General features: G+C 42.6%; 1 protein-coding gene across 9 annotated transcripts in view; it reads left to right on the top strand.

Annotated features, from left to right (window-relative positions):
* Positions 1-5,220: 5,220 nt before the first annotated feature.
* LHFPL2 (LHFPL tetraspan subfamily member 2) overlaps positions 5,221-24,791 on the top strand; it is a 193,145-nt gene continuing 173,574 nt past the window's right edge. For 8 of the 9 annotated variants that reach the window (XM_048851154.2, XM_048851150.2, XM_075128515.1 and 5 more), the window contains exon 1: positions 5,221-5,753. The gene's annotated coding sequence lies outside the window, so the exon portion shown is untranslated. Of the gene's footprint in view, positions 5,754-5,947; positions 6,316-24,791 lie in introns of those variants that run through there. The other variant, XM_075128516.1, reaches the window with a different exon arrangement.

Genomic DNA, 24,791 nt, shown 5'->3' on the forward strand with positions numbered 1-24,791 from the left:
TTCCATAAACATAACTGCCAGAGCTAGAGATTAGTCTCTAAAATAAAAAAGACTTAATTATTTTTTGGAAAATCTCATTGTGCAATTCTCAGTTCCATTTACTGTGAACCACTGTTCATACAATGAACATATTCTTGATACATTGTCATTTATTTATGATTATTGATTACCTTTATTAAATCAATAGTGTTACTTAATATTATTTGGGAGTTTTTAGATCATCAATAACATGTGGGGGAAAATATATCTCTTAGAAAATCCCATATAAAAATATTTGTAATGCTACCCTTTTTATCTTCCAGCTTTATGTTAGCTGCTTTACTTGCCTTTGGGGATATTACACCAAGGCTCTGACATAGTCTTATCCTCTAGAAATGGCATAATCTGTCCAGATGCCTTGTGAAAAATTATTACCAAACCCAGTAATATCCTATACTTACAGAGACTAGCTCACTGCAAATATAGAGTCTGGAATGCAAGAGAATTTAAAGCCTTTCAAGGTTAGCAATTTTTCAGTTACATTCCTTTTGTATTATCAATAAATAATATTGTGGTACTCCTTCCATTTATCTGAAGTCTCCAGGGTTAAAATGTACTTTACACAAATGTTTATTTTCGGACAGGCCTGCTGAATTGTCTTCCATTGTATGCTAAAGTAGTTACTTTTTGTGAGGTCAAAGAGAGTTCAGCTTTAGAAAGAAACTTATTTTGCAGTAATAGAATGATCTGTTTGAGTCCTTAATGGGAACAAGCAAAATCTCTTCAGTAGAAAAAATGTTTTTAGAATATTTTTATTTATAACTTGTTCAGGGTGAAAGAAAAACTTAAATAATGCATAGATGAAAGTCTGGGTAATAAATACAGACATTAAACCTTATACTTGCTCTTAGGAAGTGTGCACACCTGTATATATGTTTCTTATTTCTGTGTTCTGCTTCCTCCCTTTCTTCCCCTTCCGCCCCCCCCACTTAAGAAAACATTGTGAGGGGTTGGGGTTTCTAAGCTACTAGTTACAAATAAGGCCTAGAATCTGCAATTGGATCCACACAGATGGATCGCTGTATCCATATGCAGCCCCATGGAAGTCAGTGGAGCCCTGTTGGAAGCACAAGGTTATGTCTGCACCCATCCACTTGCAAGATCAGGGAGTAAAAGTGTAATTCAGGATTTAGTTTTTGTGGAGTGTTTTTTTTAGTGAATTTAGTGGTTATGAAAGGTGGCAGACTTATAGCTCTGAAAACAGAACCCTCCGATTATTCACAGAACCAGGACAGATCAGGCTAAAGCAAAGCAAACTTCTCCACATTATCCTGACACCTCAAACTTATTCTAAAGGGTATGTCTCTGGGATGACAGGGTCCATTTACTGATTTAGGTGCTGGTCTAGCTCTTGCAACTGCCAACAGGTCTGTCAACTGATGCCAGTTTTGAGGTGAGTTGTGTGACATATACATCTTTTCACTTAGAACTGGATTGAGACCACCAATACATTTCATATACATCCAGAACACCTATCAAACCACGCTTGATTGGGCTGAAGTTGAACTGGTAGCCTTGTATGCAGCCTTAGGGCTATATTCCTTTAAAGGTCTCCTTTTCCGAGAAGAGGAAGGTTGCACAATGAACTAAAATATGTTTTAAGGAAACATTCTTATTTGCTTTAGAAAGAGCTATTGCATGCTCATAGCTGAAATATACATTCAGATAGTTTCTTCACTAGTAAAAAACAAAGAAAAACAAACAATATTTAACTGCATTCCTAGAGTAGCAGGAAAATAGGGCACACTGAACAAAGTGAACAGATACCTCTCAGGCCCAGATCCTTAGAGGTATTTAGCAACCTAATGCCCAGAAGTTAGGTGCCTAAACACCTAACATCCAAGATTTAGGACTCAAACTGTGGTGATAGGCCTGATTTAAGAGCTTAGATATATACATAGACAGGACTAGATTCTTGATTATTCTGCACCATGTGTTGTCATTTTCACTAGTGTAAAGTAGGTGTAAAACACTGTCAAATCAGAATGGTATTGCACGGGTGTAAATGACTACACGTGGTGCAAGACAATGAAGAATTTGTCCCCAACACTTCAATCACAGAAAAATCTAAGACAAAAAGGTTAGGATACTGTAAAATTGTAATTACTTTACCTGGTTAGTGTAAATAAATGACTCAACCTCTCTTTCCCAACTTCAGGAGTATTTAAAATTATCCTCGGGTTCATAAGGCAACATAACAAAAATCAGAGCATTTGAGGTATATTGCAATATGTCCCACTGCAGGCTCATATTGGTCAGTTTCCCCAATAGATATAGGGGAACCTAAAGGTCGCAAATATTACAACAAAAAGACATCAAAAACAGACTCCAAGGAGAGACTGCTGAATTGGAATTAATTTGCAAACTGGATACAATTAACTAAGGCTTGAATAGAGACTGGGAGTGGATGTGTCATTACACAAAGTAAAACTATTTCCCTATGTTTATTCCCCCCCTCCCCCGGCGTTCCTGTTAACTGCTGGCAACGGCCCACCTTGATTATCACTACAAAAGGTTTCCTCTCCCCTCCCCCCCCCCCCGCTGGTAATAGCTCATCTTAAGTGATCACTCTCCTTACACTGTGTATGATAACACCCATTTTTTCATGTTCTGTGTGTATATACATCTCCTCACTGTATTTTCCACTGAATGCATCCAATGAAGTGAGCTGTAGCTCACGGAAGCTTATGCTCAAATAAATTGGTTAGTCTCTAAGGTGCCACTAGTACTCCTTTTTTTTTTGTTCACATGAAAACGTTTACTATAAAATATAATCTGGTTTACATTAATTTACATTCCATATGTTGTTGCCATTATTATGGGCACAATAGTTAATGAATAGCACAGCATATAATTATTTTAAAGTGGTATAAAGTATTAGCCTGAATGAGGGTGACTATACAGCAAGTGTGAAAAATCAGGAGGGTATAGTTGCCTATATAAGACAAAGCCTTTCATATCAGGACGATCCTGATAATATCAGGACATCTGGTCACCCTAGACTGAACCCCCACACAACTTTTTCACTACAAATATTTTCAAGAGTTTTGAATATTGTCATTAGTGGTCAGACTGCACGTGCTTGGCGTTGGACAAAAAAAATCTTGGAAATTACAAAAGATTTGCAAAGTTATTGAAAAAAGTGCTGTCATCTTGACATAGTTTCTTTAAAATTAGGCTCCTCTTTACAACTGGAAAATATTCTGTTAAGATTTTAAAGGGCGAGAGAACACGGGGGGGGGTGGAATTAGTGAGAGAAAAGCTCACACTGACTTTGAATGCCAGCACAAAATGTCAGCGGTAGCCTCTCTAACACTTCAGCCATCACATAGCAACATAACTATAGTAGCATAAATCAACCATGTATTCACTGTATGGGGGGTGTAAAATTTCTTTACAAAATAGGTTTTAAGAAATAATTAGTTTTGTGCCAAACTGATCAGCAGTGAAATAGCTAATATTAGACCTGATCTTGCTACCGACTGAAGTCAATTGCAAAACTCTCAACAATGCCAACTGGAGGAGGAATGAATCTAATGTCGGTATTTAAATGGTCATCACTGTGTGTCAGGGTTAACACTATATTGAGATACATAAGGCAGCTCATAACTCTCTTTTTCTCTCAGCAGTCACTGGGGCTATACTTATAAACATTGTCTCGGTGTGCATGAATAATCATATGCAAATGCTAGAATATATATATTTACATGCACAAATAGAACACAAATCAAGAACAAATGGGTTTTGCAGAGGTATGTTCTGTCACTTGTGCAGCAAGTCATCATTGCATAAATGGAGGTCAGGTTGAGGATCCTTTGAAAATATGATAGCCTTGCACTGGGTTACTGTTGTTTACACCCAAAAGAGCTTAGCACGTTGCTATGTGCATACTTAAGAAGCAATCTTGCACACAGTCACTACTGCATATGTTTATTCTTGTACACAGTTTCATAGGTTTCAGAGGAACAGCCGTGTTAGTCTGTATTCGCAAAAAGAAAAGGAGTACTTGTGGCACCTTAGAGACTAACCAATTTATTTGAGCATGAACTTTCGTGAGCTACATATCAGTAGCGTAGTAAAGGTAATCAAGATCGCATTGTCCATTTGGGCGCGGACTGAGTCTTCTGTATCCTTTCTATTGTAGAGTCCAGAACCAACTCTTAATAATAGTAGCCAAAATGCTTTGCAACATTTAATTACAAGTTACTTTTTAAAAAAAACTGACCAACGCGTAGCAGGCTCCGCATACAGCTCTACAAACTGTTCTGGTGTTGCTGCCTCAGGGTGCTCTGCAGCCCGAGCGAGGACACGAATTCCTTCAGTGTTACTCCTAGGTAAGCACCCAGGTCTGGACCCCAAGGATTTGTCACCCTTCTCTGAGCAGCGTTTGGCAGGGAGGCAACCCCTCCAATTGCATTAGGCACTGAAAAGTAGCAGGGGTGGGAGAGAACTCTCTAGAAAGTCCCAGCTCAGAGAGAAGGTTTCCTCCCTCCAGGCTGCTCTCTAATGACTGATTCTCTTCAGCTGCAGCGCTTCGCCAGCACGCTGCCAGTGAGTGGGCGAGGCCGAGCCTGGGAGTCCTGAAACCCCGCGGCGCGCAGCCTTTTTCTCAGCTCCATCTGTCTGCCAGGCTGGCTCCGCCCCGTGCGCCGCCGTCCCGCCGAGAGCCCAGGGGCTGCTGGTAGCGCTGCGCTTAAACGCCTCCTGGGGCACCGCACGCCGTGCTCTCCCCTGAGCCTCCCAATGAACCTGCATTTCCTCTGCAGGCCACCCCGTCCCCCTTCAACCGCCACTACGCCCCCTTCCCCTCAGGGGGCATTACAGCCTCCCTTTACCCTAGGATACCCCTAACCCTCCCAGCCCCCCCGCTAAACCCCCTTTACCCTCCCAGCCCCCCACTACATTCCCTTTACCCTGGGACACCCCCTGACCCTCTCACTCCCCACTACTCCCCCTTTACCCTAGGGTACCCCCATCTCTCCTTCACCCTCCATTGCACACACTACCTCAGGACACCCCCATCGCCTCACTACCCCCCCCCACTACACCCTCTTTACCTCAGGACACCCCCCTACCCCCGGTACACCCCTTTACCCTAGGGTACCCCCACTGCACCCTTCCCCCTCTACCCCTCACTAGCCCCCCTGTGCCACACTAGGACACCCCCGTCATTGCACCTTCTCTACCCAAGCTCACCCCCAGACCCCCTTTCAGCCCTTCTAGCTCCGGGCACCCGCATCCCACCTATGCCCCCAGGACGCCCCCTACACCGTGATACGCCCCATCGCTTCCTCTGCCCCTAGGAAACCCTTGCCCCGTTACGCCTCCCTGATCCTGCCTGCGCCCCCTCCCCAGGACTCCCTCCGCCCCTTCCCCAGCCCGGGAGGCGCGCCTGTGGCTGGCCTTGGCTGGGGGAGGCGATGGCGGAGCGCGGGACGTCAGTGTAAGTGGGCCGGTCCTGGGCGAGGCAGAGCCTCCTCGCTCCCTCCCTCCCGCTGCAGGGTCCGCGCTAAGCTCCCAGCCCCGTGCCTCAGTGAATGGTCCGGCGTCCGGGTGCGACTGGGGGGTGGGGGAACCCGGCCGCCGTGGGGGCAAAGGCAGCGCCTGGGGAGCCGGAGTGAGACCAGTTCCAGCGCCCCGTGCCGCCTGGCACCGGGGATTACCAGCCCGGGAGCCTGCAGAGCAGCAGCACTGAAGTTGCAAGGGGCAGGCGGGTAAGTTGGGAAACAATTGGGATCGTTTCCATTCATTGCATGTGTCTGCAGCCCTGGCAGAGGGCAGCCTGGCTGCACCACTAACAAACCAGGGAAGAACTGGGGGTGGGGGCGACTTACGCGGCAAGCTTCTCTGCGTGTGGTTTTCTCTAGCCACAAAACAGACATAGCTGGTAGTTGGAGACGGGAGTTTGGGGGCTCACGAGTTCCTGTGTGTGTAGAAACTGCAGTGTTGAAAGAGACCTTGAGGGCTTGGTATTGTTGTGCGTGGGTGAGAAAGAGACAGAGGGATACAGTGATCATGCTAGTTTATAGGCTTTGGTGTACTGGAAACAGCTGCAGCACAAAAAAGTGGGAATCCCACAAACAGGTTTGGTCAGGGGCGATGGAACGAGTTAAAGCCTCTTATAACCCGTGAAATTCTTTAAAACAACAACAACCGGCAAAACGGTGTAACTTCTCAACGTATTTTCCTCAAACTTCAGATCACGACTTGAGTGGAGGACCCCTTGGCATAAAACTTTGCAGCTGCACACTGCTTTGTTGTAAAGCTGTGTGTGAGGTTAGTGCAATGTTGCATAGGGCGCTTCTGCTTTGCTCGCTGACTAGCGACTCTAGCCTCGTTGCTGGAGCAGTTCCCCTTCCCTCTGTGATACATAAAGCAAGCAGATAAATCTGCCACTCGCTTTATTGCTCTGCTGCCTGCTGTGTCTCTCCAGGGTGGAAAATGACTGACTACATTGTTTTCCCCCGTGATTCTTTTGGATGTGTCAGTGGGAAGGAACCCTTAATCTGGCACATACACTTCTGGTTGGGAATGAAAGGGCTTTCTGCAATAATAACCCAGTCTCTCCAGTATGAGCTGTTGTGTGTTTTAAGTATATGAATGCACAAGTAACAATATGTAAGACATTATATATAGCTGAGGTTTTGGTCATTCACCCACTAACAAAACATCTGCAAGCTGCTTTTCTTTATCCTGTTTCTGTGGGTAATACTGTGTTTAAAAAAAAAATCGCAGTTCAGATGGTTGTTTAGGTGAATTTAGTTTGTGTGAAGTATTGAATCATGTGCATTGCTATAAGTTAAATAACTGAATTTACTTAAGCACACGTGTTTGGTTGTTTTGTACTGCAGTATTTATTAGTTTAGGAACAGTAAACCTTCTAACAGGATCACAGAAATATAATTATGTCAGAGAAAGTGATGAAAATGAGTGAAGTTTCAACTGGGGTGATGGAGAAATGAGGGAGTTACAAAAACAACAATAAGGCTTATCCCTACCCACACTCCCCAGGCTTTTCTGTATTTTTCATGTGTTCTCTTGTATTGTTACTTACACTCACCAATCACTGATTGCAACTTCACATATATGCTTTCCTGTCTCAGAGCAACATGATGAGAACTTGATAGAGCAGCCATGAATAAAACCAGACTTTGTCTGATGTTTAATGGTGTGTTGATAACTATGCCCTGTATCAGTATTATCAGGATTCTGCTGCTGCCTTGGGCACTCGTTTGTAGTCACAATCCTTTCCCATGCTGTGTTTTAGAAAGCAGAGATTCATATTTCCTTTCAAAGTTCGCTTTCTTCCTCCTCTCCAGTATCTCCCTCCCCTTTGGCTTTCTAGGCTTTGGTTTAAACTAAACTACAGGAAATGGGATGGGAGGGGGAGAGAAGGGGGAGAAACAGGAGGAAAGGATAAAATATAAATAGCAGTAAAAAGTTTTTGTTACTTGTCATTCAGGAAAAACTTATTAATACATCACATATATGAAGTGGTGTTATATTCAGTCTTAGTACTTTACACACTTAAAAGCAAACCATGAGGCGGTACTCTGTCTCCCTAACGTGCACATGCAGCCACATGAATTCACTCATTTCTACTGTTGTGATAAGTCTTATGTTGGGATGAGGATGAGGGGAAGAAAAAAGGGAAATAGTAATTGCTTTGATCCTTTTTAGAGTTATGGCTTGCTGTCATGGAAATTACATCTGTTGTCCCGTAACATACCAGTGTTTAACTTGTTATGATTTATTAGATGCCTCACCATTGGTTCAGTGAAAACTCTTTGTGTTAGGTGTAGCCTGGATTGTCTGTATTTTGTATTGTTGGCGCTAAACAAAAAAAAATACTGTTAAACTAGTCTTTCATTGTTTTGCATACCTCAGCACTATAGAGGTTATTACTTTTACTTACACAGGAGGATGCATTCTTTCAAAAGTCAGCTGTCTTGAGGGATATCGAGAATAAACGGTTCTCACTTATCAACCCTTGTATTTTCAGTAGTTTTATTTTTACACTATGAGACACATCAGTATAGAACAGGGTTTCTCTACTCATGGGTCGTAACCCAAAACTGGGTCACCAGAATGTGTCAAAGGATCATGTCGGGAGGAGGGAGAGGTGAGAGTTGGGTCATGCTCTTGGAGGGAGTGGGTAGTTGCAGAACCCAGCCCACACTCATCCTGCAGTGGCAGTTGCTGCAACTCTGTTCCAGTGGGGCTGATTGGGCTGGGCTACCCACTAGAGACCTGGCGACCTGATGCATGTTGCTCAGGTCTGCTGCCCCTCTGTAGAGATGACAGAAGGCCTACCAGGCCAAATTTAAGTGAGTGGCATGATGACCCGATGCACCGAGTCACAATGCCACTCCATCACTGATTATTTTAAAATCAAGATTGGATACTTTTCAAATGACATGCTCTAGGAATTATTTTGGTGAAGTTCTGTGACCTGTGATATACAGGAGGTCGGGCTAGATGACCACAATGGTCCCTTCAGGCCTTGGAATCTATGAATCATACAAATTGAGTCCAGCGGGGGGGCTGATCCAAACCTGAGTAGTGCTGTGACCCCCAGAGGTTGCAACATCAGGAGGGGGAGCTGGGCCCAGGGACTGGGCAGAAGCTGCCGCTGTAGCACACGTTACATTTATTTAGCACTTATTAAGTTAATGTATATATTGAGTAATATTTATTTAGTAAACAGATTTTTTTGCACTAACACTATCTACTGGGTCATGACAGGCCATCAAGATTTACAAATGGGTCCTGAGCCAAAAAAAGGTTGAGAATCTTTGCTATAGAACAGGGGTTCTCAAACTGTGGTCCGCGAGCTCCATTCAGGTGGTCTGCGGATAGTTCCCTCTAAGGTGCGCACCTGGGCAGCCGCACATGAGAGAATGAAGGGCCAACCACCTAATTAGTGGAGCTGTGCAGGTGTGGCTCCACTGATTAGGTGCCTGGACCCTGGAGAAGACACCAGTGGTGAGGTGGTGGCCTTGGGGGGAATTGGGGGTAGGTGGGAGGGGGCAGTGAGGTGAGAAGAGGGGGTGGGGGAACTTGGGACGTGCAGTTCTGCGACGGCCAGAGAAAGAGGTGACTTTCCCCAGTTTCAGGGCTGCGGCTGCCAGGGAGAAACGGCCCTCCTTCCCAGCCTCAGCTCTGTGGCTGATGTAGCAGGGGAGAGACCCCCACTCCTTCCCAGCCCCAGCTTGGGGGCTGCCATGGTGGGGGAGAGAGGGAGAGACCCCTCTCCTTCCGAGCCCTAGCTCGGGGGCTGCTGCGGCAGGGGAGAGAGGGCATATTTATCACATTAGAAAGGTAAGACTACTGGTACTAAAACATGAGTTGTGTGCTTTTATTTGTAGAGGAAAAGAACATTAATTATTAAGGTTTTTTTTAATATAGCGCTTTTATCCAAAGAGCATTACAATAGTTAGCAAATGGTACAAACAACTTTTGGAAAGATCATTTGCCAAGACCCTCAGCAATTTTCAAGTGGTCTGTGAAAATTTTTGAGAATCACTGCTATAGAACATCAGTGAGACCATCATATGATGTGTGAAAAGAAAGTCTATTCATCACCCTTTCAAAAAACAACCCCCAAACTAGCTGTTAAATGTTTTAACATGTTAATACACTGCTGAACTGGTTTTTGTTGAGATTGTGGAGATTTTTAATAATAGAGGCAATGCTAACATTTTAAGATTAATTTTAATTTATGAAGAGGCTGTAATTGTCTTAATACACAATCTCTCAAATGAAATGATCACAGCATTGGTGGTATTATTATTCAGCTAAGTTTGTGAGTATTTCCATTGTAAACTGATGAATATTAGCTTGGAGATTCAAGATTTGGGGGAGGGGACTCTTCCAAAACGGTTTGTTTTGGCTGTTGCTGGATGACTAAAAATTGATCATCTTAATACTGAAAAGTGGTGGGGAAAATATGTATCCAAACTTACTTACCTTCTTATCTATTTGGATTGTAAGCTCTTCGGAGCAGGGACTTTTCTCACTGTATGTATGTACAGTATCAAGCGCAACTGAGCCCTGTCTCAGTTGGAGCTTATAGGTGTATTCTAATTAATAAAAAGAGTCTGAGTATTTGGTCATCTCTAGTGGCTGATCTACAGAAGAGCAAAGCTCTACTATAACTGTCTGCTAATAGAGCAGATGAGGAGGGTGAGGTGACATCTTTTATTGGACTAACTTCTGTTGGCGATAGAGACAAGCTTTCAAGTTTACACAGAGCTCTTCTTCGGGCCTGGGAAACTCAAAGGCATCCCAGCTAAATACAAGGTGGAACTTCAGTTAGTGTTCTTTAGTTCAAACAGTATCAGTTCATGCTTTTAGCACTGAAGGTCCTGGTTTCAAACCCCACTGATGAGCAAAGTAGGAAGTAGTTGTGTGTGGTTTTTGTTGTTTCTGTGTACGAGACGGTTTCCTGTAACTTATTTCACTTTAGCAATGGATTCTTGTCAGTAAAGAGAATAGATAATCTATAAAGAATCATAATGTTTTATTTTTATATTGATTCAGCATATAGCAGATAATTTCTTCTAATATATGTTTATCAGTAACAGAAATATGTATATATATCTTCCTACTGTATTTTCCACTGCATGCATCTGTTGAAGTGGGTTTTAGCCCACGAAAGCTTATACCCAAATAAATTTTAGTCTCTAAGGTGCCACAAGTACGCTTCATTCTTCTTGGAATATTGTGACATTGGCTGTGGCACCTCATGAAAGGGTGGTTCTCGTCACCATTATATCTTGTGCAAGTACAGAATTATTTTAAAATTGGGCAGTCAAGTATGTCTGTTTGGTGTGGGAGTAGAGAGCCACTACTGCAAGGGGCGAGGAGTGGGTCCTGCATTGGTAGCTATGGGTCGACCACTAGCTCCATTCCCAGTACCTGGCAGATTTCTAGGCCCCCAGTCCAAGCAGTATCAAGCTTCTGGGAGTTTTCCCCTCCAGCACCCCAAAGCTGGCTCCTTACAAGGGAGGAGGAGGGGGAGTCTTGTCTCTTACAAACAAAGCTGCTAGGGCCACTGCACCGCCCCAACATCCCCTGCATAGGCGATGACTCAGTGGGTGCTCCGGCGGTGGGGCACCCATGGGGAAAAATTGAGCAGCGAAGCTCCCTGCCCTACCTCAACTCCGCCTCCTCCCCTGAGTGCACCATATCCCTGCTTCTCCGTCTACCTCCCAGTACTTACCGCCTCAAAACAGCTGTTTCATGGCTTAACAAGTTCCAGGAGGGAGCGGGGAGGAGTGGGAATGTGGTGCGCTCAGAAGAGGAGGTGCGGAAGAGGCGGGGCCGGGGCGGGGATTTGGGGAAGGGGTTGTAATAGGGGCAGGGAGGGGGTGGAGTTGGGGCGGGGACTTTGGGGAAGGGGTTGGAATGGGGGCGGGGCAGGGATAGGAGGGTGGAGCAGGGGTGGAGTCGGGGAGGGCCGGGGGCAGAGAGGGGTTGAGCACCCACCGGCGCCAGCAGAAGTCGGCGCCTATGGTCCCCTGGATCCAGAACTATGCTGGGGAGACACCCCCGCCACGAGAACCCATGTTGTGCTTCCCCTCTCCCTAAACATATGGCATCTGGGAAATAAACTGTACAGAAGAAGTAGCCAAGACCAGATGGTTTGATCATATTTCTCCAGTTTTTACTTGATGTTCTCTGTGCTGCACTCACTGGCTGTTTGTTGTCTCTCTCTTCTCCCCTCCCCCCATCCTCCAAGGGTCTCTTTTCCTCAGCTTCATTCCACACTAGTCCCTAATACCATCCTCCGCTCCTTCTTCTCACCCAATTTGTTCCCCTTACCTCCCTTTTCTTGTTTTTCCATTTAGCTAATCTCCTTTTTGCCTCCATCCCATCCCACAGTCACGGAGCTAATATTACGTTTGCTGCCATCACATTGATAGCTCTTAAAGCCAACAAGGAGTCCGGTGGCACCTTAAAGACTAACAGATTTATTTGGGCATAAGCTTTCGTGGGCTAGAACCCACTTCATCAGATGCATGGAGTGAAAATTACAGATGCAGGTTATCTTTAAGGTGCCACCGGACTCCTTGTTGTTTTTGTGGATACAGACTAACACGGTTACCCCCTGATAATTGATAGCTCTGCTTCTATGTTGAATCCCTTTCCCCTACACTTTGTCTTGACCACCTAGATTTAAAGTTCCTTGGGGCATGGACTGACAGCTGCTCCTGTGTTTGTACAGTACCTGGCACAAAGGGACCCCAATCTTGGTTGATCCCTAGGCACTACCATAATAGACAGGATTAACAAGCTGGAGCTCTGTTTGACTCAGTTGATTTTTCTGCCACAAGGATAATTAGAGCAACCCAAGAAGCCCCTGCCTCAAACCAAGAAGCAGAGGACAGGGCTGCAATATGGGAAATTTAGCACTTTAACAACCGGCATAATGTATCTTCTTTTTAAAAGAAAGATAAAACCACCAATTATGGGTCTAATTTACAATTTTACAGAATTTCAGTAGAGTTAAAAGTAGCACTACCACCATTTTAAAGATTAGTATGAAGGCTATTTATATCCCAAAAGCAGAGTTCAGGGTTTTATGTGACATCTTCTGCAGCAGCTGATGTCATAATACTTAAAGCAGAGTAGAAAGTTGTATTCCCTGCTATTTAAGCTATTAGTAATGTCTTTAACAGTTGATGGGGAAACTGGGCATCCATGCCTCATCAAGTAAAGGAAGGAAAAAGGAGATTTGTAATTCCAGTAGAATGTCTCTAATGTGTATATTTATGATTTGCACCAGGAGGTCATAAACTGTATTGCTTCACAGATTCCAGGAGCAGAAGGGACCATAGTGATCATCTACTGTAGCTATATAACTCCTGCAATAGAACTTCCCCAAAATATTGTCTATAGTTGATCTTTTAGAAAAAATCCGATCTTTCACTTCAGTGATGGAGAATCCACCACAAAGCTTGGTACATTGTTCCAATGGCTAATTGCTCATACTGTTAAAAATGTACACTTTATTTCCAGTCTGAATTTGCTTAGCTTCAACTTCCAGCTATTGGATCACATTATACCATTCTCTGCTAGATTGAAGAGCCCATTATTAAATATTTACAGGTTTCAGAGTAACAGCCGTGTTAGTCTGTATTCGCAAAAAGAAAAGGAGTTCTTGTGGCACCTTAGAGACTAACCAATTTATTTGAGCGTAAGGTTTCGTGAGCTACAGCTCACTTCATCGGATGCATACTGTGGAAAGTGTAGAAGATCTTTTTATATACACACAAAGCATGAAAAAAAACCTCCTCCCACCCCACTCTCCTGCTGGTAATAGCTTATCTAAAGTGACCACTCTCCTTACAATGTGTATGATAATCAAGGTGGGCCATTTCCAGCACAAATCCAGGGTTTAACAAGAACGTCTGGGGGGGGTAGGAAAAAACAAGGGGAAATAGGTTACCTTGCATAATGATTTAGCCACTCCCAGTCTCTATTCAAGCCTAAGTTAATTGTATCCAATTTGCAAATGAATTCCAATTCAACAGTTTCTCGCTGGAGTGTGGATTTGAAATTTTTTTTGTTGTCATATCACAACTTTCAGGTCTGTAATCGTGTGACCAGAGAGATTGAAGTGTTCTCTGACTGGTTTATGAATGTTATAATTCTTGACATCTGATTTGTGTCCATTTATTCTTTTACGTAGAGACTGTCCAGTTTGACCAATGTACATGGCAGAGGGGCATTGCTGGCACATGATGGCATATATCACATTGGTGGATGTGCAGGTGAACGAGCCTCTGATAGTGTGGCTGATGTTCTTAGGCCCTGTGATGGTGTCCCCTGAATAGATCTGTGGGCACAGTTGGCAATGGGCTTTGTTGCAAGGATAGGTTCCTGGGTTAGTGGTTCTGTTGTGTGGTATGTAGTTGCTGGTGAGTATTTGCTTCAGGTTGGGGGGCTATCTGTAAGCAAGGACTGGCCTGTCTCCCAAGATTTGTGAGAGTGTTGGGTCATCCTTCAGGATAGGTTGTAGATTCTTGATAATGCGTTGGAGGGGTTTTAGTTGGAGGCTGAAGGTGATGGCTAGTGGCGTTCTGTTATTTTCTTGGTTAGGCCTGTCCTGTAGTAGGAGACTTCTGGGAACTCTTCTGGCTCTATCAATCTGTTTCTTCGTTTCTGCAGGTGGGTTTTGTAGTTGTAAGAATGCTTGATAGAGCTCTTGTAGGTGTTTGTCTCTGTCTGAGGGGTTGGAGCAAATGCGGTTGTATCGCAGAGCTTAGCTGTAGATGATGGATCGTGTGGTGTGGTCAGGGTGAAAGCTGGAGGCATGTAGGTAGGAATAGCGGTCAGTAGGTTTCCGGTATAGGGTGGTGTTTATGTGACCATCGTTTATTAGCACTGTAGTGTCCAGGAAGTGGATCTCTTTTGTCTGGACTGGACCAGGCTGAGGTTGATGGTGGGATGGAAATTGTTGAAATCATGGTGGAATTCCTCAAGGGCTTCTTTTCCATGGGTCCAGATGATGAAGATGTCATTTTTTCCTAACCCCCTCCCCCCCCGACGTTCTTGTTAAACCCTGGATTTGTGCTGGAAATGGCCCACCTTGATTATCATACACATTGTAAGGAGAGTGGTCACTTTAGATAAGCTATTACCAGGAGGAGAATGGGGTGGGAGGAGATATTTTTTCATGCTTTGTGTGTATATAAAAAGATCTTCTCCATTTTCCACAGTATGCATCCGATGAAGTGAGCTGTAGCTCACAAAAGCTTATGCTTAAATAAATTGGTTAGTCTCTAAGGTGCCACAAGTACTCCTTCTTTTTTTATTAAATATTTGTTTCCCATGTAGGTACTTACAGACTGTATGAAGTTACCCCTTAACCGTCTATTTAAGCTAAATAGACTGAGATCCTTGAGTCTCACTATAAGGCATGTTTTCCAGTCCTTTAATCACTCTTGAGGCTCTTCTCTGAACCTCTCCAATTTATCAACATCCTTCTTGAATTGTGGGCATCAGAACTGGACACACAAGTTCTTTTTTAGGCTGAGCACATTGCATACACCAGGGGCTCCTTGTATGCCTCTATTCTCCCCACTGTGCACAACCCTCCCATTGCCCTTTATTTCAGGGACTCCCTGTAAACATCTGCTCCCCCCACTCATCCATCATGCCAGTGGCTCCGTGTGCCCCATTCCTCCCTTCCATGCTAAGGTCCCCAGTCATGTTCCCTATGCTGGGGGCTGTGTGTGTGTGTGTGTGTTTCCTTTTTGTCTCCCGTCTAAAGTACCTTTCATTCTTTCAATCTGGAAGGTCAGGTGGATGGCTGGTGTCCTCTTTTCTCTCTCCCAGTATGGAGCAGGCTTTGGGGAGGCAACGAGCTAGGAGGGAGGAACATGAAATGCCTCCTTCACTCTGCTCTCCCTCTGTCTCCCCCACTGGCTGAGGATGCATCCCACAGTTGTTAAGTGTCTCGCTGCAGGGAGAGCAAAGAGCAACTTTTAAACTGCTAATTGCTCACCGATTGTGCCAGGAGCTCTGTGTGGCTCCCTCCTCCCCCACCCCCCACTCAGTGCCGGGGCTCTGTGGGGTCCCTCCATTTCCTTCCCACCACCATTCTTGTTTTTTTTCCTTTCTGTCTGGGAGATAACTCCTTGTGTATGACAACTTTTATAAACTCAACTGGGAAAAGGGCAGAGGTGAGATCAGGCATGTTGTTATGCTGGGAAGTGTTCATGGCTCCATCAGTTGGGATCTCTGATCTATAATCTCTGATTATAGCTGATGGGTCTGCTAACCACATTCCAGGGGTAGGATGTTCCCATTTTCCCCCTTTCGATTTTGTGATTTTCACCAAAATCAACAGGATTCTGTCTGTTTATGCCGAGAACATTCCTGAAATTTTGGAATTGATTGGATATGATGTTCAAAAGTTACCACGTTACATCCAAACAGAGGAATGTCATCGAGTTGACTATTGGACCTAGCAAATCATTAAAAAATTAGGACCCCGAAAGTGTAGTGATATCCTATTTTTTATCAAATCTTTGAGGGAGCTTTGAAGTCCAATATTAACATGTCACTATTACAAAATACACCACTGAACATTTACTTGGAAGTATGAATTATGATGATGAATAATTTAATCTAGACAGTTCACTTTCTTAGAAATGTATGTCTATTTGGTAATACCTTATGCTTGCTTTTTCATTGTTTGTTCACCTACTCTCTAATTTGTAAATTACAGTAACTCCGAATGGGGGTGTCAGACATTAGTCAGTTTTACAATGTATTGTTTTAAAATACATTAATTTTTAAAGTATAGGTATTTTACTGTTGATTTGGGATCTTAAATATTTCTTACAGTTTCATTTTGATTAATTTTTAAACAAACTCCTGACTTTTTCACTTGTATTTAGACTTCAGGAGGTCAGATATAGACAATAGGCAGATGATTTTTAAGGTTTTTAGGCAGTTACTCAAATTAATCCAAGCCTCAGTCCAATGTATACAGTGCTCCCAAGGTGTTTTCATACAAGGAAGTACTTCAAGGAAGACCAAACCCACAAAGAAAAAATAAATTGTAAATTTATTGTGGATGCCAGACAATTGCTACAGGTCCTAGTATTGAAAATGTGAATATTTGTTGTTTTGTTTCATATTGAAGATACTTTAAAGGGGGATAGTGATGGTGTTTGAGACTGATCAGTCTTGACCATATGATTCTAAAAATTCTCCCCACTGGTACAAAGTGAGTTTACACTTCTCTGTGGAAAGCAAAGGCTTGGAGGATAAATTTGGGGAGAGGCTTCCCCAATTTTCCTTATCTTCTTTTGTCAGTAATCACAATGTCTTTTCCAGCTTAAAGCTTCACAGTGATCTTGTATATTAGTTTTTGGAAGAAACCAAAATGTTTGGACATGTTTGTGTGTATAGAGTTGTACAGTGAAATTTATTACTAGTTACTTTTATTTATACGGTTTTTGAATTTTTCCTCTTTTTTTGAAGAGTGAAAACTGAACAAAAAGCAACCCTGGGAGAAACATCCTGCTGTGTAGCAACCTGCTGCCAAATCAGATATAGCCCCCATGACAAATGAACACAGGAGACATCAGTTTTCCCCCTCATTTCAAATTATTTTGCTGACAGGACTATCCTGTCATCTGACAGATTGGAAGCATCATTGGAGTCTTGTCTTATCTGTAATAACTATAATTTCTTTACTGAAAAATGCCTTATTTTTATGTGAGATTGTTACAATTCATGAATTATCTTTTTACTACCACCTGACACATTACATGTTTCATATTTATGTATAGTTTGATAATTCAGTCATTAAGAATATTGATGGTCTGTTCCCAATAAATAACACCAATAATTTAAAACAAAAACCAACCAAATTAATGGGTTTCCAGTCAAATAGCATGATGAATTAAATTTATTAAGTTGCATTGTATGGTCTTGGCCCCTTTCACCTTGAAAGAGTACCTCTGATTCCATGCATTTCTTGAGCCCTTCTGCTAAGGTGGTTTTTGTTATTTAAAAATAAACAAAATTTCTTGTGAGCTTAGTGGTGAAAAAATTGTCATATTGACCGCCTTAGTGATTGTAGACCTATTTTTTGTGCCAAACAGCTGCAATTCAGGCCTAGTCTAAACAAAATGGTACAGTGGTTTATCTAAAGTTTTGTTTGGAAACTACTTCAGTTTCTCTATGTAGACAAGGCCTTGGACAGCTATCTTGGACAAATTTCATCACACAGCTTCCAAACCTGTTCTGTAAAGATCAGCTCTAAGGTGGGAGGATAATTCAGTCTTCATATTTGATCCTTCTGCAGAGATTGCTGATAGGGATGCCAATTAGTACCATTTGTGATAGTAGCATTTATAATGGCAGCTTTCAGAGTAGCAGCTGTGTTAGTTTGTATCTGTAAAAAGCTTAGGAGTACTTGTGGCACCTTAGAGACGAACAAATTTATTAGAGCATAAGCTTTCGTGAGCTACAGCTCACTTCATCGGATGCATATGCTCCAATAAGCTTATGCTCTAATAAATTTGTTCGTCTCTAAGGTGCCACAAGTACTCCTTAGCTTTTATAATTTTCTAGGCAAGTAAGTTGCTCTTAGAGCCAACTCATTTTACATGGGGCAATGAATTACTATTAGCAGGGATCACTTCTAAGAAGAACATTAGAAATATTGAGTCTTTTGAAAGACTCCCCCTCCCCAAAAAGCAAGCAATCAAACACTATCAGATTTGCTGAAGTGCATGTGCTTGGTAATACAGTTTACAATTTTTCATTCAGATCACGTGTCTTCAGATTATGGCAGTACACCAGAGCGTGCCTTTGGTTTTTATACTTTGGCCGTTAGCACGTAAAAGTCCCTTTGGTACAGTCTGTGCAAAATAACAATTTGGGGGAAGGAAGTGTGCAAGGAAAAATACACTACAAGCATAGAGGTTGAGTTTGTTATAACTACTTTTGTTGTGGGGTCTTTTCAGGTGGGCAGAAGAATTTTTTCTTGTAAAATCTGTTAAGTGTCTGAGGTTTAACAAAGAGCAATACTTGCGTCAAAAGTTTCAAAGGTGGTTCTTTATATGCCATGAAATACAATACATTTGGCGCACTTCACACGTAATTAGTTAGTATGGCTTTTATGAATAATGCCTATTGAGGCTGCCTAATTTCATTCAAGCTCTGTCAGAGTGTGGCATTTGTGTAAGATGCCTCTCCCTGATAAAATTAATTTCTTTCAGACAGCAGGCAAGGCAATCAGTAATCTGAAATTAAGTCCATCTAATAACACTCGCCCTTCAATGTGCATGGAAAAGGCTTGACATAGTTTAATATTTACAAGAAAATTCTTGTCTGAAAAACTGAATGATCAAAACTGGATTTTCATTGTGTTCCCAATGTGGCAACTCATTCTCTTGGTGTTTTTAATATGTTGAGAATAACAGGGCATACTTGGATTTTGAATGCACATTTCAAGTCAGATTTGGGGGGGTTTCTTCTAGAGGTATATAAATAGAACATTTAAGTTCTGTTCTCACTGTTATGATCTCAGCCTAGTCTGTAGGCCAAATTCAACATTGTAATTGAATTATAGTTTTATGCTCAATAGAAAATCATATACAGTTCTGTATGTTTTTGTGGATTGTATCTTTCAGTAACATTCTTACTGTGATATCCTCAGTGCAGTGTCTCTCTCTGGTATGGCTTACCTTACATAAGTTAATGATGGGGGTGTTGGAACAATTTTTATTGTGGGGGTGCTGAGAGCCATTGAACCAAACTGTAAACCTTATATATAATGGTAACTACTTCACCCCAGGGGAGTGCAGTAGCACCCCCAGCATCCCTAGTTCCAGCACCTATAATGAAGGCATCTATTTGTTCTGTTCAGTTTAGATATTTGTGCTCACAATGGGCATAGTACACTAAGACAGCTGGAATGCAAACTTTCCCAATGGTCACCCAGCTGATCGTTCTGTGAGGCGTAAGGTAATTTAGCAGAATGTGTATGGTGGTGTATACACCTATATCTAATCATTAGTCATAACTAAGCTGCATAAAGTTAGCATAATTGCCTTCATCCAGTGCTTAACAGATAGATGACACAAACATCATTACGCAACAGCTCTGACAGCTTGAAGTAGAGCTTGCCTTTCATCTTAGCAAAATTTGGAGACCTAGAACTGAGCTCAGGGCCAGTCTAGAACATGGCTGGGTAAAGGTGGCTTAGAGCTATCCTTGTACTCTTGTGCTGATCTGGGGGCCAACAAAACAGAGTCCAGTCACACAACGAAGCGTCCTTAGGGATGTTCTCACTTAAACTTGGTTGCTTGTGTGTCAAAAGGATTTGTTCCAGCAGCTGTGGGTTGCTAGACCAGCGTTTCCCTACCTTTTCTGGTTTAGGGTACACTTACTTCAATAAAAGATTTGTGCGTGCACCCCCACCCCACACTAAAATTATTAAAACAAAATTTATTCTTAATGAGAAATTTGAGCTTGCCTTGATATGCAGAGTCATTAAATCTTAACAGGAAATGATGACATTGCATCAGAGCTCTTGTTCCACTGATGCTCTTTTTGTTTGTTTTTTTGATGTAAGACAGGCTTGAATAAAACTTAACTTTCAGTTGGACATGAGTACTGATATCTGTTGATTTGTCAAGCTGCAATGCAAATTTTCTGCTTTATTTGAGGACAAGATGGTTTACCTGTCAATGAAAATCCAAATTGCCAATAACTCTCACAGTCGCATTGCCTCACCACTTGGACTTCCTTGTGTTCATGTTCAGCTTCATCACTGAAAATAGATGTAGAGGTGCCAGAATCTGTTTTCTTCAAATATTTATCCATTTTTGAATCTTCAGTTCAAAATGGTTGATACGAAAACACAACTACCGTGTGATACCACGTGAACGGCAAGGTCATATGAGTGTAGTGTGTGTAACGGCTGTCTCACACACGTATACCCGAAGAGCAACAGCACAAAGTGCAATTTGATTTTGACACTAATTAAAATTTAGTGACTTTTCCAAAATTCTGGGGCAAACCTGTTCATTTCTGATGGCACACTGGTTGGGAAACACTGCACTAGAGCACAAGGATGCCAGAATCATATTCATTTCACCCCTGGACACACGTCCTAAGCATGGACTGGATGGAGGAGCAGGCTTTAGTTGCTTTACTCCATGTGTGGATTTCCCTTGGCAAGGGCAATTCTCAGAGGGCTGGTTCAGCTAGCTTTGTGGTTGCTATGGAAAAACAGCCAAAACGGGGCCCAACATCCAATCTTAAAAGGGAAAGGTTGAAAAGAAAATAGGCCAAAAAAAAAAAAAAAAAAAAGGCACGTGTGTACATCTCTTCTCCCCCCACCTGTGCCTGATTAAGGACTGGAACTAACAATAATAACAATACTTGTTCCAATCATCCTGACTACATTGCTTGTGTACTGTATTCCTTTCTCCACCATCTTTCTGTATTATTTTTTGTTTGTCTTGCTGTACTGTGATCACAATTTACAAGTATGACATGACATCCCATATTCGGCATAGTAATATTATGATATGATTATGGCATAATTGATGCATTTTGTATAAGACATATAAGATGTCATTGGAAAAGTTATGATTTGTTGAATATGATTATCTTTGTGCATGTATCATTTTTGTATCTCAAGTTATGAATATTGACTAAGTGTCTATATTTCAAATGTAGTTACAACTGGGTACACCCACTAGGCAAGATGCTTCCAGTCTAAATAGCTGGTTGGGAAGGGCCTATTCAAGGTAATGGGCCATCAGGGGAAACAATAGGCCTTAGGAGAAGCTTATCCCGCACATAGTGAGCCTTCCTGAGAATGCTTCAGACAGCCTTGTAAGTAATGGCTGCTATGACTCAGCAAAGTATGCAAGGGCCTGTGACCAGACCACATGACACGAGTCTCCATTTTGTGTACCTGTATTTTTTCACAAACTGGGCTGAGAACCACACGTGAAACAAAGGATACCCGCCTTATGGAAAAGCTATATAGGGTAGGGAGTGACATCATCGGTGGTTCTTCACTGCCCCACCACTCAACACCTAAGAGAAGCTCCGAAAGAAAAGGACTTGGAATGGAAATGGGGATCCCAAGCTGCAAAGCAAGTGCAGCTTGTGCCTTGAGAATCTGCAAGTCTGTTTGTATCATCAGTCAGGGTGCGAAATTGCTAATTCATATCCAATCTTTTTAGTGTATTAGGCTTAGTGTCCGGTTTTGTTTATTTACTAGGGAATCTGCTTTGATCTGTTTGCTATCACTTATAATCACTTAAAATCTAACTCTTGTAGTTAATAAACTTGTTTTATGTTTTAATCTAAAGCAGTGTGCCTTTGACTGAAATGTCTGGGGAAAATCTTAGCTTGGTTAGCACAAGTGTATTGTGCATATTTCTCTCCACGTTGAGGTTGAGGTGAACTGAATAATCCTTTTCGAGTGCTGTCCCTGTGGGTACTCCACTCTAGGTGTCCACACGTCCCTGTGTCGTTGATCAGAGATTTTTGGTAGCACTGCCTGGTCGGGACCCAGGCGCTCAGTTGGTATCTCCCGTCTTGTTGGAATCTTCCTGAGCACCTGCATCCCGCACCCCCCTCAGTTCCTTCTCAACCATCTCCGGCTGAAGACGGGACTCGGGGCAGTGCTGCTTCTCTTCCCTGGTCTCTGTAGGAAAAAAGTAACAAAGAATGTAGAAATAGTTATTAGTTACATCCCAGTTGATTCTCTTCCTTTAGTGTAGTTACATAGTTAGTTACTTAGTTAAAAAAACAAACAAAACAAAAAATAAACAAAACTGTTCCCTTCGGGCTTGTCTCCCACTGAGATGCTCTCCCCTGCCATTTCTAATTCACAAAGCCAGGGGCTTCAGGATTCAAAGTGTGTTTCCTGTCAGGACTCCATGCCGTGGTCGGATGGGTACTCACATTGTGTGAAGTGCCTCGGGGAAACCCACATCCCCACAAAGTGCCTCCACTGTACGAGCCTCAAGTCAAGGGCTCGGTGCAACAGGGACCTGCCGCTTAAAATGCTTCTGAGGGGAAAAATCCCTGCAGATTTTGGAGATGGGGAAAGTTAAACCCGCTCCTAAACACTCCCTGGCCAGATTCGAACCAGTTGGGAGCGTTGCTTCACCCTCTCTGGAGCAGAGGGAAGAAGCACAGCAGTCTCATAGGAGAGACTCCGACAAGGGTAAAGGGTCTCCCGCAAGATCCTTACCCTCTGTGCTGACAGCACCACGGGCACCAACTCTTTCTAAAGCCTCAGCTGTGGCTCTTGCAGACCACAGAGGCAGGAATCCGACCTCCCGTAGCAGGAAGGTTTCCGAGGCACTGAGTGCCTCAGTGTTAAAAATAGCCACGGTGCCAGCTGCATGCTCTGCCCCTGTGCCGACAAGGACATATACTTCCAAATGACCAGTGCTTATGGGCATTTCCCTATATGGTCTTTCTTGAAGAATCATTATGTGATAGAAGATAATTTACATACATCCCTACAGAATTTGTAATTAGGTATGTTGTAGAGAAGTATCACCAAATTATATCGTTTGTTTTTAAACAATGCTGTCTGGTAATCTGCTTTGCTTCTTAATTCCTCTAAGCAACATGGACCATCTAGCCTGAGTTTGTTAGTTAGTGTGTGTGTGTGTGTGCGCGCGTGCTTGTGTGTGTGCGAGATCTTGGTCTTGAGAATGAGTGATCAACTTCATTGTTTGAAGGGGGACACCTGTATATAGTTTAAAAGCTCAAAGTAATCAATTCTAATCTCACTAGAGATTAAATTTTAATTTTATTTTAATTTAATACTCTTAAAAGGTGCTCATTTAATAGCCCTGGTAATTGAAGTCCTGTTTATCTAAAGAACTGGAAAAGCATAGGAGCAGCAGTGTTTTTCCATCAATGACTCTCCCTTGCTGTGAAAGGAATATCTCTAGGGTTGAAAGGATAGTTTAGTCTCCTTAGGCTCTCTTGAGGTAGCAAACAAGCATGTCACTGGTTTCTGTGATGTGGATATTTGTGCATTGAAGGCCACACAGTAACAGCTATGCTCATTTCACTAACAGCTGTTTAGCTCTTAGTAATTTTCAGGGCTAGATTTGAACTAGCAACCCAGAGATGTAAGGCTCTGTGTTTCATTAGCAGTTTTCCCCTGAGGCATCCAGCCTCCATCCTTTATTGCATCCCTAATTAGAGCCTTAAATTTAAAAAGTAATCTTGACAATAGCGGGCTATAGCTTTCAAGACAGAATATTTAAATCAAAGTTGACTACAAGTAGAGAAGAGACACCTGGAACTGATGCTTTTCACCGAGATTCTGTTTACGGGGTAAGAGAGAAGGACACATTACCAAATGGGGAATCCTAGTGCAAAATACCTTTCTCAGGATGTAGATCACTTGCTTTAATCCAGCCATGAAAGTCAAAGAGCTATAATCTGGGTTTGCACAAATGTACTTGATTGCTAGTATTCGGGTAGATTAGGGGAAGCGGTCCCGCACAAGAGGTTTGGGGTAATGCTCTGTAGAGATGCTTACCCTTTTTCCTCTTTAGGTGCCTCCAGCGGATGACCAGTGGAAGGGTGGTAGGATTCGTAATAGGGAGCTGCTGGACTCCATCTTACTCTGTTTCAGTTGCTCAAATACCACAGTGATGTGTCATATTTGAAGCTGAGTAGAAAAAGATAATTTTGTATTTTAGATAAATTACGGCTTGGTTAATTAAACTTTATCTAAATCTCCCTGTAGTTTTATTTGGATAGGGTATCTTTCATTTCCTGCCCAAAACTGCTATATAGTTTTTCTATTTTAAATAGCTGGTTATATTCCGCCCTAGAGAGAATTGCATTTCAGTGATGCTAAAGTGATCATATATAACTCATAGCTGTCTTGTGTGCTTGCTGTGACTTATTTAATAAATTTTTATAAAGCACTTTCAGATTTTTGTGCTATACCAGTAAATTTTATTATGTATTAAAGGGTGAAACCACTGAACTATTGAGAGGTTTCAGAGTAGCAGCTGTGTTAGTCTGTATTCACAAAAAGAAAAGGAGTACTTGTGGCACCTTTGAGACTCAAATAAATTTGTTAGTCTCTAAGGTGTCACAAGTACTCCTTTTCTTTTTGAACTATTGAGAGGTTTTTTTCACGCAATGCACTGTCAGCCTCTGGAACTGCTTGCCAGAGGGTGTTGTGAAGGCCAGTACTATAATGGGGTTCAAAA

The sequence above is a fragment of the Caretta caretta genome, chromosome 5 (assembly GCF_965140235.1).
Source record: "Caretta caretta isolate rCarCar2 chromosome 5, rCarCar1.hap1, whole genome shotgun sequence".
NCBI classification, from domain to species: Eukaryota; Metazoa; Chordata; order Testudines; family Cheloniidae; genus Caretta; species Caretta caretta.